The following is a 15,609-nucleotide window of genomic DNA, read 5'->3' as shown; positions in this document are numbered from 1 at the left end:
AAACGCACTTAGAGATCATATTCATCGACAAGCAGTATTTGGTTTTCTGGTACACCTCTGAAAATATTACGCAAATATCGTATGAAATACCTTTTTTTGTGTACTAAATAGAGTGTGTAGCAACAAGAACAATGTTATATTTCATATATATTGTTCTATGCTGACAAGTAGTTGGCATTCTCTCTTACCAATAAGTAGCTGACTTTTCTACAATAAATCCGTTAACGGTAAGATGACATAACACCCAACTACCAACAACACAAACCTATTTATCGTTCTAACTCATGATTACCTTTAGACATAATAAAAGTTAAATAAGTTCACCAAACACAATCAAGAATCTAATGTTTTGTTTTGCTACTACCAGTTCATCTAACTCTTCCCGTTGAAAGTAACCTTACTTTTACACTTGTAATGTAGCTAAATAATAATTTGGATATAATAAATTCATTTCTAATTAAATGTGTAAAATCATTAAGCTTATCCACGTAATTATCTGACACGGTTATTATATACTCTTAGAAATGCATGAATGTCATATATCATGCTTCTATGGTCCAACGGGAAACAGTGTAATGGATCGAGCAAGTAGTTTCTACAAACCTAAAATCAATGATTTCCAATCAATCTTCTCTCCTTTCGGTCTATATATTCACTTGCTTCAAATTTCTAAAGTATGTAATGACTTTGACAATGTAAAAAGATAAACATAGCAAAAAGAAATTGTAATTATTTTGTCGGTCACATATTGATATACAGAGTAGCAAGGTTACTGGAAGCAAAATAAAATAAAAGCCAAAGAGTTAGAAGACATTCTTCGAATCATATTTTGTCACTTAGAATTGAACTAATTACAAAAATTGGAAACACCCTTCATGTGCTTCAGGTTGTAGTGGATGGATGGGTGTTCCACCTCTTTCCTTTCATGATAGATACTATTTATGCCAAAATAGAAAGCATAACACTTACTGACTAGCCCGTGCATATTTTCTAATCTTTCTAATCTTCAAGCGCATTGCATCCATCTTGATCTTGTGATCATCGACGACATCCGCAACATGCAACTCCAATATCATCTTCTCCTCCTCAATTTTTTTATTTTTTCCTTCAACAAATTGTTTTCTTCTTCGACTAAATTTAACCTCTCGACAATAGGGTCGGTTGGAATTTCCGATTCACATACATCCTACATAAATAAAATCTATGTCACGTTGGTCGGCATAATTTTCATAAACAATAAATGAACCAATAGTTATAAAGATAATATATATACCACATCCGAATCATAGACAGGACGAGGGCCGACGGGGGCGGATACCAAAACCATCGCACTATATAAGATGCAATAATAAAAGTAAGAAAATAATACAAGTATCTATGTAAACATACAAGTAAGAATATTTTTTCCTTTCAGAAAGAAGATAAGAACAAGAGGCTCACCACGGTGGTGCCGGCGATGAGCTCGGCACGGGTAATCGACGGCGGTGAAGACGGGGACGGGGCGTGACGGACCGCTAAACCTAGACAAATATTGAGGAAAATGGAGCTTGGAGGTCGAGCTTGGAGAGGAGAAATATTAAGTAGTGTGGCTCGGGCATTCCATCGAACACCTTGTGTGCATAGGAGGTGAGCTAGAGCACCACCAAGCCCTCTCCCCCTCAGCCAGAAAAAAACAGAGCAGTGTGCTCTGCTCTTACGCAAGGGGGTATATATATATATAGGCACCTCATTGGTCCCGGTTGGTGGCATGAACCGGGACTAAAGGGAAGCCTTTGGTCCCGGTTCAAGCCACCAACCGGGACCAATGGTGGTGGGCCAGGAGCGAGGCCCATTGGTCCCGGCTCGTCCCACCAACTAGGACCAAAAGGTCCAGACGAACCGGGACCAATGGCCCACGTGGTCCAGTCGGCCCCCGGGCTCACGAACCGGGTCCAATGCCCCCATTGGTCCCGGTTCTGGACTGAACCGGGACTAATGGGCTGACCCAGCCTGGACCTTTGCCCCCTTTTCTACTAGTGGGAATCAGCAGCAACAGCAGCAGTCGGGTTACTAGAGCAACCCCAAGCAGCTAAATAGCGGGCAATATCATGTTTTCACCACTAGTTTGTGTAAGCATGACCAGACACTTCACAAAAGGGCAGTAAACTCTGTTGAACCGGCAGTGCCTCGGTATTTACGCTTGCCTGAGCAACCCATTTTGTGGAGTAGGGAGGATCACCCACCTATGGTTGATAATCCGGGTCACTTGGCCCTGGTGGTAGCCCCGCAAGTCGGGGGATACAAGTTTACTAAAGTGCTCATGGATGGCGGAAGCAGTATCAACATTCTGTATTATGACACATTCCGTCATATGGGGTTCACAGATAAGAATCTTAAACCGTCAAATACCGTTTTTCATGGTGTGGTGCCTGGTAAGTCTGCATATCCTGTTGGCAAGATAGCTTCAGAGGTGGCTTTTGGAGATGATTATGATTCAAGGTCAGAAACATTGATGTTTGAGGTGGTAAAAATCAAAAGTCCGTACCACGCCTTGTTTGGACGGCCGGCTTATGCTAAATTCATGGCAAGGCCATGTTATGTTTATTTACAGCTTAAAATGCCAGGTCATAAGGGGACTATCACAGTACATGGAAACAGAAAGATCGCTTTGGAATGTGAGGAAGGTGATGCGGCTTATGCTGAGTCGGTTTGTGCCACGCAGGAGCTAAAATTCTATAAGGAGCATGTTGATCCGGCAGACATGACTTCTTTGAAAAAGCCAACTACGGAACACGATCCGACATTGAAGTTTAAATCGGCCACAGATACTAAGATGGTTGACTTTGTTCCTGGCGATTCATCCAAACAGTTCAGCATCAGCGCTAACCTAGATCCCAAATAGGAAAGCGCGCTCATCGAGTTCATCCATGAGAATCGGGACATCTTTGCATGGAAACCTTCTGACATGCCAAGTGTACCGAGGGAACTCGCTGAGCACACAATTAACATTGATCCTAAGTTTAAACCGGTCCGGCAGTTTCTCCGCCGCTTCTATGAAGAAAGGCGTAAGGCTATTGGTGAAGAGGTAGCCCGTCTGTTGGCCGCGGGGTTTATTATAGAGGTCTTCCATCCAGAGTGGTTGGCTAATCCGGTGCTGGTTCTTAAGAAAAACGGCACTTGGCATATGTGTGTGGATTACACAGATTTAAACAAAGCTTGCCCTGCAGACCCCTTTGCCCTCCCTCGCATTAATCAGATAATTTAGGCAACGGCAGGTTGTGACCGTTTGTGTTTTCTGGATGCGTATTCTGGTTATCATCAGATCAAGATGGCAGTTAAGGACCAGGAAAAGACAGCTTTCATAACTCCCTTTGGAGCCTTCTACTATGTTTCCATGCCTTTTGGACTCAAGAGTGCCCAGGCAACTTACCAGCGATGTGTTCAGAATTGCCTTCATAAGCAAATTGGGCGCAATGTTCATGCATATGTGGATGTTATTGTGGTAAAGTCCAGAAAGGAGGAGACATTGATAGATGATTTGAGAGAAACCTTTGACAATATCCGTGTTTACAAGATGATGCTCAATCCGGAGAAGTGTGTCTTTGGTGTCCCGGCAGGCAAGATCTTGGGTTTTCTGGTGTCAAACAGAGGCATTGAGGCTAATCCGGAAAAAATTGCAGCAATTGCATCCTTGGCTAAACCGGTGTGTATCAACGATGTTCAATGTCCGGCCGGCCGGATTACAGCCTTTAGCCGGTTTATCAGTCGCCTTGGAGAGAAGGCCATCCCCTTATATCAGATGCTCAAGAAAACATATAACTTTGTCTGGAGCGAGGCAGCTGATAAAGCGTTCGAGGATCTGAAGAGGCAGCTAGCTGAACCGCCCATGCTTGCAGCGCTGATCGATAAAGAGCCATTATTACTATATGTGGCTGCTAATGCCCGGGCTGTTAGCGTAGCCATTGTGGTAGAGTGCAAATAGCTTGGCAAGGAATATCCGGTTCAACGGCCGGTTTATTATATCAGCGAGGTGCTCATTGAGTCAAAGCAGAGGTATCCGCATTGGCAGAAGCTGGTGTATGGAGTGTTTATGGCAAGACGGAAGCTTAAACATTATTTTCAGGGCCATCCCATCACAGTGGTCAGTTCGGCTCCTTTGGGCGATATCATTCAAAACAGAGAAGCAACTGGCCGGATTGCCAAGTGGGCTATTGAGCTCGGACCTCATGGGCTCAAATATATACCCCGCACGTCGATCAAATCCCAGGCACTCATGGACTTCATCAATGATTGGACGGAGTTACAGGCACCTGAAGAGAAACCAGATAATACGTATTGGACTATTCATTTTGATGGGTCCAGACAGTTGGAGGGCTCGGGGGCTGGAGTCATACTAACTTCCCCATGATGTGACAAGTTTTGTTATGTCCTCCGTTTATTGTTCCCTTGTACTAACAATGCAGCTGAATATGAGTCTTTGCTCCACGGTCTTCGGATGGCTAAGGAGATGAACTTAAGCCGGGTTAAGTGCTTTTGCGATTCAGATCTAGTGGCTCAGCAGGTGTCTGGCACTTGGGATTCTAAGGACCCACTCATGGCTGCAGATCGGCGAGAGGTGGACACAATGGTTGGTCACTTTAAGGGTTATCAGGTGGACCATATAGACCGGCGGAAGAATGAAGCGGCGGACGCTTTAAGTCGTCTTGGTTCCCAGTGTAAACCGGTCCTGCCCAATGTCTTTCTTGATGTATTGCATAACCCGTCAGTCAAGGTGCCAACCGAAGAAGATTTGGCTATTCCTCATCCGGAGGCTCAGTTGGTGGCAGCTCTGCATGCCATACCGGATTGGACAATCCCCTATCTGGCTTACATGAACCGGGGCGAGTTACCAGACGATGAAACGTTGGCCCGACAGATAATCCGGCGTTCTAAGTCCATGACCATACTCAACGGGGAGTTACATCGCTACAGTGTTTCCGGAGCAATTCAGTGTTGTGTTTCTCCTCAAGAAGGTTGTGAGATTTTGAGAGAAATCCATGAAGGGGACTGCGGTCACCACGCCGGTTCAAAGTCTTTGGTTGCTAAAGCTTTTCGCCACGGTTTTTACTGGTTGACGGCACATGCTGATGCGGAAGATTTAGTCAAGAGATGTGACGGGTGTCAAAAATTTGCCTGTCGTGCGTACATTCCGGCTCAAGAGTTGCGGATGGTTCCAATTACGTGGTCGTTTGCGACTTGGGGCCTTGATATGGTTGGACCCTTCAAGCGATCCAAGGACAAAAAGACCCATCTGTTAGTAGCAGTTGATAAATTCACCAAATGGGTGGAGGCAGAGCCATTCAGCAAGTGTGATGCAGCCACGACGGTTCAATTCATTAAAAAGGTGATATTCTGGTTTGGCTTTCCACACAACATTATAACTGATAATGGTACTAACCTATCAAAAGGGGAGATGGAAGAATTTTTTCAACGTGAGCACATCCGGTTTGATCTAGCATCGGTGGCTCACCCCTAGTCTAATGGTCAAGCAGAGATGGAAATCAGGAAATTCTACGAGGTATCAAACCCAGGCTTATGGTTCCCTTAAAGCGGACACCATTTTGTTGGGTTGAGGAGCTACCTTCTGTGTTATGGTGCATCAACACCGCACCCAATAGGTCTACGGGTTACACACCTTTCTTCATAGTCTATGGAGCAGAGGTCGTTCTTCCCAGTGTGATAGCTTATGTTGAAGCTGATAATGAGAAGGCACGTCAGGATTCTCTGGACCTGTTGGATGAAGAGCATGATCTTGGAGCGACACGATTGGTGATTTATCAACAAGATCTCCGACATTATCATAGCTGCCGGGTTAAAACCAGAACCTTTCAAGTAGGCGATTTGGTGCTCCAGCTCATCCAGGATCAGACTGATATGCACAAGTTATCCCCACCTTGGGAAGGACCCTTTGTGGTCAGCAAAAATCTGCACAACAGGTCTTACTACCTCATTGATGTTCGAGAGCATAAAGACTCACGTCAATCGGAGGAGGAGACCAAGCGGCCATGGAACATAGCTCTCCTTCGGCCTTACTATACTTGAAGCCATAGGCTCTTCATCTGTACATATTTATGACAGTGTATATATCATATAATAAACCAGAGACTCCGTTATAAGCGGGGTATCTGTTCTTTTTACATCTTGTGTGTGTTATACGAGTTAACTGACAAAGCGGAGTTTTTATTAAGTCGGTCATAGCAGTTGCACGGATATAAAGAAAATCACTAGGGGGCTTGGTCATATTTGAACTATAGCTACACCTCTTGATCGGTTTTGAAACCACGAAGGGATATCACTAGGGGGCTTGGTTGTTATCACACCATAGCTACACCTCTTGATAGGCACTTAGGCCACAAAAGAAAAATATGTGGAGACAAAGAGAGTGTTGCACGAAGCACAGACTCAAACATGGTCACACACTGAGCACATCTCACAAAGTTACTTGGGGGCTCTTTTCGCAAAGCAACAAAGAGTTAGAAAGGACCCTTGTAATTGGCTATCAAGCCACGGCTTGGAAGCCTGGTGTATTCACCTAAAACCCCAGGTCAACCCGCCTTCATCAAGTAAGCCACTCCTGTCCAGGTAATCCTGGCATGACCCATCGAACGTTTGACATGTCAATCTTTTATAGACCCTGAACTTGTCAAAGTTAAAACGACGATTGGTTAATTGGAGGCCCATCTTAAAAGGCTTTGTTAAATGGTTGAACTTAGAGGCCTGGCAGCCCATGAAAAGCCACGATTTGGAGCCTGGCAGCTCATAAAAAGCCTTGCATATTTTCCTTTTTGAGTTTTATTTGTTGAAGTTCATAAGTATTTTTTGATAAACCGGCGTCCTTGACCCGGTTTTCTTTTCAACTACAAGTTGTTGGCACATGATCCGTTATAAACCGGTGTTTATTAACCCGGTCTGGTTTGACTAAATCACCTGTGTTATAAAGAAAACCCGGTAGTTATCCCGGTCCGGTTTAATATATAGACCGGCGGTACAGAGATGAGGTTATCAACGTTCCGTATTGGTATTAACACCTTTGCCGTATACACCGTTGGTCAACCAAGGAGGTATGTTATGTATATTGGATTTTGTACAAACACTTTGATTATTTCATCTATGTACTGTACACTTCCTAGATATACTGACCCGTCCAGCGGTAAACCGCTAGACACTTTTAAGTTGTTTAACCCAGGAACACAATTCATCATGGGTTATGCATAAATATATCCCAAAGGGTGGCACAAGTTGTCATGAGGCATTACAAAATATGCTCGATGGCATGGCAAATAACGGAGTTTTGGCTACCCTATTACAAGAAGCTTTCAAAGCGGCTCCAATGGCATAATTGTTTTTCACCAGATCGGCACACGGTGGCCAGTAAACCGGCGACCGGTTTACGACGCTTCATCTGGACGTTTTGATGGTTGAGGGTCAGTTGGTGCGGGCACTTCTTCACCCCTCCCCAGACGCTGGAAATCAAACGTCGACCAATCGGTTCCAGTTAAAGCTTGAAATACTGCTTCCTCATGGATAAGATAGGAGGGGTTAATATCAGGAGCATAAGTGTGCTTACGAATCGGAGGCACAAGTTCTTCAACTTCATGGATCTCGGTCGGCTGTCTTTTCCCTTCAGCGTCATAAACCGGTTGAAAATGGGACAAGTCTGTATCATCGGCCAGTTTACTGGCTACTGGCCGCATCTGCTTGGTCAGCCGCCGGAGGTCATCGTTATCAAAGTTTGAACCGTCTTCCTTCACACCTGGATATCCTTTAATGATATCATCCGCTTCAAGGTCTGGAATCCAGGCTTTGGCTCGAATAAGTGCGGTTAAAGCTCCGGACCTGGCAGTTGCCCTCTTCAATTCGGCAATATGGACTGGTAACATGGCCAACTTCTCAAGTGTTTCTTTAATCAAAGTTGGGGCCGGTTTGTTATAAGCTGTCGTGCAAATAGCCCGCTGAGACCCAGAGTACAGCTGTTCAACCAATGTATATGCCGCTTTGAGTTTCATGCGCATATCTGTACCAAGATGAGCAATCCGGGTGCCTGTCATGGTTTAACATCAGCATTCTGATCAAAGATAAGGTTCCACAAGTTATACCAAATACATAAAGGGCACACTTACCAAAGATTGCAGAAGTCATGGCATTAATTTGTCGTTTCAAACCAACCAGTTCTTCCACAACCGGTTTCAAGGCAGCCTTGGCGTCTTCGGCACTCTTTATTAAACCAGATTTTTCGATCTCCCATTCAGCACGATCTTTGTTAAAAGATTCTTTGAGTTTTTCCATGGTGGCTAGGGCTTTCGTCAGCTCCTCTTTGGTTTTGGTGGCTTCTTCTTGTTGGGACTTCACATTGTTTTGCAAATCAATGATTCGGGTCTCTTTATTCCTCAGATCGGACTGCAAACATTGAAGATATATCAAATGACAGGATACGTACATATTCTAAGTACAAACCGCATAACAGGTTATGCACTCCGTACTTGGGGGCTAATGCCTATTTGCTCTAAATTGCTATAGTTTATACAAGTCTCCAGAAAAATGTAAACATTATCCTTGACACTTGGGGGCTAATGTATGTTGATTCAAAAATGGATGCATGGATTAAAACCCGGATTAACTTGCTAGAGTTAAACCGGCCTTTGAGGGATACGCGGCAGAAAGCTATCTATTTGCTAAAGGGTAAATCTGGTTATTATCAGTGGTTTAAAGTGCTACGAAGACCCAGGTTATGATTCACATTATAACCCGGCCCTTGGGGGCTATTTGGGCTAGCATTTTCAGGCTATGAATCAAGATACAAAGGAGGAAGAAAATACCTCATATCGCTCCTTCATGAAATTTACCAAACCGGCTTCATAATCCCGGTTTGCGTGCAAGCGATTCAAGAAGCCAGAATGAAGCTCCTCTGCGTTGAGATGAGCATAACTTGCCAAATCACTGCTCCATTTGCCTTTTTCCCTAGCAGCCTGCTCTTCTTTGGCACTATGTTGAGCCAAAACTACAGGATGGCAGGAGAGCTATGGCCTATTCCAGTAATAATAACATCATCACCTTGGCCTTCAGGGTTTTTGGTTGATGATATTGGAATTTCAGCATCTTTCACCGGACTAGCCCGGTTTGGTTCTGCTGGTTTAGCATCAGGCACGGCAGGCTCAGCGTCTGTTGGCTCATCAGTATTTTGGCCTTCAAGGGGCGGGTTATCAGAAGTAGCTTCAGTATGAGGGCCTTCCGGTTCACAAGTTTGTTCCGGTTCACCTCTTGGTTCTTCTTCTTCAGCGATCGGGTCTTCGGGTGGATTGGTAACCCGAGCTTTCTTGCTGGGTCTGGCTTTGGCCCTGCAAACAGAATAAAAGAGGATTAACATCCTATTCAAAGGATTTATGACGCGTTGAAAGGAAAGTTTTTACAACTTACCCAGCCACAGTTTTCAAAGGGGGAGTTGAGTTGTTGTCGATTCACCAGAAGATGAAGGAGGTGTCACCTGATAATTTGAATCGGGCGGATTAAGAGGCTGTCTGAAATAACCTGCCTTGGGGTAAGAATGGTCAGAAGTAGGAGAGACCTCAGACCGGCGCTTCCGAACCGGGGTATCAGGTAAACCGGCTGAAGTGACCTGCTGGCCACTGTGCCGAGTTGTCCGGTGAGCTTCATGCTGCTGAGTCTTCAAAATAAATGTTGGATCCAAGTGAGCAAGAGGATAAGAAAAGCTTACTTTCCGGACTGCTTGGTGAGTTTTTTGTGTTGGCATAGAGTCTGAACCGGAGGAAAGGATAATTACCTCTACATCATCAGCTTGACTAGCCTCTGCGTCCTCCTCAGGAAGATCATTGTTAATGAGATGCATGAAAAGAGAGCCAAGTGAGTCAAGTTCTACCTCAACTTCTGGATCATCAGTGTCATCATCAAGCTCCATGTTGATCCGGTCAGCCGTTTTCCGTTTTGATGTCCGCTTTACGGCTTTGGTTTTGGGGCGGGATGGTTTGACCACTTTATCCCCAGTCGGCTTTGCCGCCTTCTCTACGGTTTTCCTTTTCCAGAAGGGGTCATCACCCTACATACACAGAAGAAGGATTACCGGTTGCATAAGCTAAAAATATTTGAGATGAAAGGGAAGTATAATGCTTACAGCAGGCGATTTGTTCTTGGCATAGAAGGGACTCAGACCGGTTTGACTACAGGCCAGTTCCGATTCATTCAGAATTTTCTTTACACCTTTAGTAACTTCTTCATCAGATAATTGAAGGTTGCAATGGCGTTGAGGGTCGTCAACCTCACTGGTATATTCACACATTAAACCGGGACGCCAGCTTAGAGGCAAGATGCTCGAAGATATCCAACAGCGCACGAAATCCATACCTGTTAAGCCATTGGCCATAAAGGCCCGGAGTTTGGCGAGTTGAGGGGCATATTTTGCCCTTTCGACGGAGCTCAAACATTGCGGCATCGGATGGGTATTGGAAAGCCGGTGCTCACGAAAGCCTGGAAGGGGATTTTCGTCTTCAGGCAAAGTGTCTCTGCAATAAAACCAAGTTTGGTTCCATTCCTTTGGGTGGCTATGATGTTTGGCATGAGGAAATTCAACTTCTTTCCGCTTTTGAATCGAGACACCACCAAGTTCTGTGTTCGGGCCATTTAAAAACTCTGTGCGCCGGTTTATGTGAAAGAAATCCCGGAACAGTTCTGCAGTCGGTTCTTCTTGTAAGTATGCTTCACAGAAGATTTGGAAGTTGCATAGGTTGGATACTGAATTCGGCCCAATATCTTGTGGATGGAGTTGGAAATTGGCAAGTACATCCCGGTAAAACTTTGATCCTGGCGGTTTGAAGCCACGGCTTATGTGGTCAACAAAGACCACCACCTCGCCCTGCCTTGGGGTCGGAGGATTTTCTGTTCCTGGAACTCGCCATTTGATTTCAGTTTTCTTAGGAAGGGAGCCGATGCTGACCATCTCATTCAACTGAGTCTCAGTAACCCGGGAACGAGCCCAGTTGCAAGCAGTGAATTGTTTGGCCATTGCGAAACAAACAAGCTGAAAAGGAAAGGCCGGTTTATAAATCACGCATGATGATATGCAGGATACAATGGAGTAAGAAACATACTGATATGTGAAATGGCGTAAACCGGAGACCAATGTAAACCAGGACAAGAGTATTCAAACATTGTTAAACTGGAGCATAACTATGAAGGTAAAGGGTTCCTCCGGTTTATCAGAGGGCTAATGGTACAGATTGATTATGCAAAGTTAAACCGCTTATGATGGTGTGAGGAGAAACAGATTTCACAGAGATGTATAAAAATTTCGGATCTAAGGTAAGACAGAAAAGCTAAATATTTCGACCCAGATTATGAAGGACTGCAACAGTTCTTTGTGTATAAGGATTTGTGAGGGCAACAGAAGATTCATCACGGCAAGGGATATGATAAGTATGAAGTATTCATCTATAGGCCAAGGAAGAGCGGCACCAAAAAGCTCTGATGAACCTCAAGAATAGCGAAGAGCAAGGAAACCCTAATGGATCTAGGAAAGAAGGGGTAAAGGACTTACCGCGACCGTGGAAGCAGCGGAAGGGCGCTGTGGAACTCTGGTGCGAACAGGTTGATGCAGCGGCCAATGGCGAAGCAGAGGCGAGGTTCGAAGATGACGGCGGCGCTCGAGTGCGGGGTCGTCGAGAGGAAGAAGAAGAGATGAATGGGTAGCGGAAAGAAAATAAAGGGGTCCTCTGCCCCTATTTATAAGGCGAAGTGATAAAACGGCAAGTGCGAAAATTGAGGAGCCCAAAAAAGGATCAATTAATAAAAGTGTCGCCTCGGTGGCTGGATATACATTAAATGAAGGTAATCGTCGACATCAACAGATAGATGACGTCAGGGTGGTTTATCATAATCTGGGAATATGACGTCACGGCGGTTTACAAGGTCAAGGTGAAGATATGAGGGAAGAATTTTTCTAAGTGTAGAAGATTGACATGAACAAGTTCAAACCAATCTGGGGCCTAATGTTGGGGATATTACTACTGGAGGTAAACCGGCCTTATGTAGCCGGGTTAACTCCTTGAAGATTAGAAGCCCACGAAGATGCAAGGATGATGGCGCTTCATGAAGGCCCAAGGCTCAAAGGCGGGTTACAGCCTGTAAATGCAAACCGACCTAGTCATGTAACTTGTATTGTAAGATGGGAAGAGTAGAGACCGAACCGGACACGTTTATGATCCGGCTTCGGGACTCTGTAGCCCGGCGGGCGTCAACCTATGTATGTAAAGGGACGACCCGGCAGCGGTTTAGAGATAGACAACAACTCGAGAGCCAGACAAAGCAGATTCGCTCCCTGGCCTTCGAAACCCTAGCAATACCAATCACAACTAGACGTAGGCTTTTACCTTCCTTGAAGGGGCCGAACTAGTATAAAACCCCCGTGTTCCCTTGTCCGGTTTAACCCCTTTGAGCTAACCCGTAGCGATGGCTCCACGACTAAGTCCTTTCACAAGGACATCTGCCGTGACAAACCCACGACAGACCCCCTCCCGCTCTGGTATGGCCCCCCTCCCCCTCTTCCTTCCTCTCCGACCCCTCGGCCCCCTCCCGCTCTGGTATGGCCCCCCTCCCCCTCTTCCTTCCTCTTCGACCCCTCGGCCCCCTCTCGCTTCTGGTATGGCCCCCCTCCCCCTCTTCCTTCCTCTCCGACCCCTCGGCCCCCTCTCTCTCACCCCCTCCCGCTTCGGTATGTCTCTGCAGATCAACAAGGCTCAGCAACCCCAGCGACCCCGACACCAGCAACCGACCCCAACCCCTCAACGCCTCCCTCCGTGAAGCAGCCGACGATGCCCAGCAACGCCAGCGAGCACTTCGTGGACAGGTGCCTTTCCCTCCCCTCCCCCCCCCCCCCGCCCCATGCGTCCGAGCTTAAATTAATTGTTGTTAGTGTTAGTTAGTGTTAGTGTTAGCCCAGTGATGGTGCTTAGCGTAATTGCTGTTAGTGTTAGTTAGTGTATTGTGCTGGTTTATGTGGTGGTACGAGCAAGTTTAATTTACTGTTACTACTGTTCTGACTAAATTCAGTTAAATGAAAATGAGCTTTGACAGAGAATTAAAATGAGCTTTGAAAGAATATTGAAATGAAAATTAGCTTATGTTGCTTTGTTTTTAAATGAAAATTACAGTTTTTGCAAATTAGTTATGTTGTTGTCCATTTTGAAAATGAGGATTTTTAATGGAAGTGTTTGAAAATTTGGTCACTCTCTCTCTCTCTCTCTCTCTGACCAAATTAGGCCTTTCTGTAGATCGAAGCTAGGCACAGATCGACAAGAAGGAGAAGGACGCCCTCAACCCCGGTGACCCCGACCCCGATCCCAACCCCGAGGTGCGCCACTCCCTCTTCCCTCCCTCTTCATATGTCAGCACATAATGATGCAAGGGGGGTGTTCATAATGTGGCTGTTAAAGTGTTCATAATGATGCAATGGGGAGTGGAGTTGTTAGATTGGTTAATGAGCTTGCAGTTTTACTATGGTAGTTGATCTTCTTTGCATCGGTTGGGCAGCAATGTTCATGATTGTGTATATGTCAGCAGCAACAAAGTCTGTGATGTTTGTTTCAGCTTCTTAGAGTGCTCATAATGTGGCTGTTAAAATGGTTGTTAGAGTGCTGAAATGCTTGCTGTTAAAAAAGTGGCCTATGTTTTGCCGAAAATGTTGATTCATTTCCATTCCGGCAAATTTCAGGCGCTCTATATGTGCACTTTCTAGCAAAGGTCATGCCAAAATTTTCCGTGAATTTCGGCATGACTTGTGCAAGAAAGTTGGACATAACGAATGCTCGAGATTTGTCACGACGAGAATGAAACGACATTTCCGGCAAAACAAAGGTCACTTTTTTTCTCATTATTCACTTTATTATAGGAAAGTCATGTTTTGAAACTACTATTGTTGCACTTTTTTTATTTCTACTTCGCCTTCTTTCATGTTTTTGTTTTTAGAATTCGTGACCATAATTTCAAATTCATTACCACAAATTTAAAACTTCATGGATATTTTTTAAGTTCCCAACTATTTTATAAATTCATCAATGTATTTTAAATTGAAAAAAATCGCAAATATTTTGAAAATTCATAAACATTTTGAAAATTCATGGATCTTTTGTAAAGCAAGAACATTTTTTTACTCCACCAACATTGTTTTACCGGTCTTTCAGGTAGTTCAGTGGCTGAATTTGTCGATGTTGTCCGTCATCGGGGATAGCTATGGACTATGGTTTGTGTAACGACGATAAGCTCAGCTGTGCCTTCAGCCAGATTTTTGAAGAATATAATCTTAGTTTCAGTCACCCTTTTTTTAGGGCAGTTTATTGTGTCTGAGGATTTAGTTACCTTGCTTTAGATCCCATTGTACACAATGTTTCCATTGATCTAATATACGCGAGGCTCAATTTAAAGAAAAAAACTAAGAAACGTTGCGAAACATGTGGCATGAACGAGAAATGAAATGCACAGGACAGTGTATGGTATTATTACATCTTACAAGAAATAATACTTTTACTATGGAGCATTTTAGATGGCCCGTGAAGAATCACCCCATGGAAGAGAGAAAACAATATCGCCACCAAACTTAGAGAGAACACGCGAGGCAGACATCGGAAGACAAACTGTGTGGAATAAGCCACGTTGGGGTCGATCACATCAACCGTAGATCTCCCTGTCGCAGACAATGATGCCGTCGCTGTCCGCGTAGAGCCACTCCCCGTCACGGACCACGGCGCCGCCGACGTCGACGTCCAAGTGCATCTCCGTCGCGCCCCACCTCCGCCAGCGTGCCGCCGATGAGCGCGCACCGCTTGCTGCCACCGCCGTCAAGCACCAGGACGCGGCCCTCGCCGGGGGTCTCCAGGAGCGCGCGCAGGCCCGCGTTGTGCTCGAGGACGCGCATGGTGACCACCCGGCCCGAGAAGGACCTGCACTGGCCGTACGGCTGGAAGACGGGCTCCAGGATGCGCAGCTCGCCGGCGAGGATCAGTGAGGCGTTCGCGTCGCACAGGTCGGCCACAGGGGTTGGGAACTTCTCTGAACCCATCGATCGATCTGCATATATGCATGCACCGGAAAAGCACGATACATGTAGTATTACTGTTAGACTGTTAGTACCTACCAAGCTACTGCTATCCCATGTTGAAAACTAACATGATAAGCATACTACGAAATAACCTGATGCAAACAAAGATGATAAGTGATAAGGTCGTTGCAACTTGCAAAGATTTCTGCCCCCCTTTCTCTTGCGTGCTTGTGTTACGACAAAAGAGCTCTTTATATAGAAGTGAACTAGCGGGTGACCCGCGCAAAGATTTTCTATGTGCTTTTATGCCCATATTAGCATTGAGTTGTTGGTAAGAGGCAGACATATAGCCAAAATACGTAATGCGTATACGGTATATGCATTTTGTCACCGTTATTGGTAAGGTACCTCGGCACATGGAATTTTTAAATTTAATGTAAAAAGTAATATGATACTTATCCGGTATGTATCGTCCAAACTAAAATATTGTGGCCCATATATACCTTGATGAAATATCTGTGGAATCTATTGAATTTGTTTTATTGTGCTGT

At 45.1% G+C, this 15,609-nt stretch overlaps 1 pseudogene; it reads right to left on the bottom strand.

The window, feature by feature from the left end:
- Positions 1 to 14,474: 14,474 nt before the first annotated feature.
- On the bottom strand, positions 14,475 to 15,265 carry LOC125525629 (annotated as a pseudogene).
- Between the last annotated feature and the right edge of the window lie 344 nt (positions 15,266 to 15,609).

The sequence above is a fragment of the Triticum urartu genome, chromosome 7 (genome assembly GCF_003073215.2).
Source record: "Triticum urartu cultivar G1812 chromosome 7, Tu2.1, whole genome shotgun sequence".
Lineage (NCBI taxonomy): Eukaryota > Viridiplantae > Streptophyta > Magnoliopsida > Poales > Poaceae > Triticum > Triticum urartu.
The sequence above is the reverse complement of the archived record's forward strand: the minus strand, read 5'-3'. Positions and strand labels throughout refer to the sequence as shown.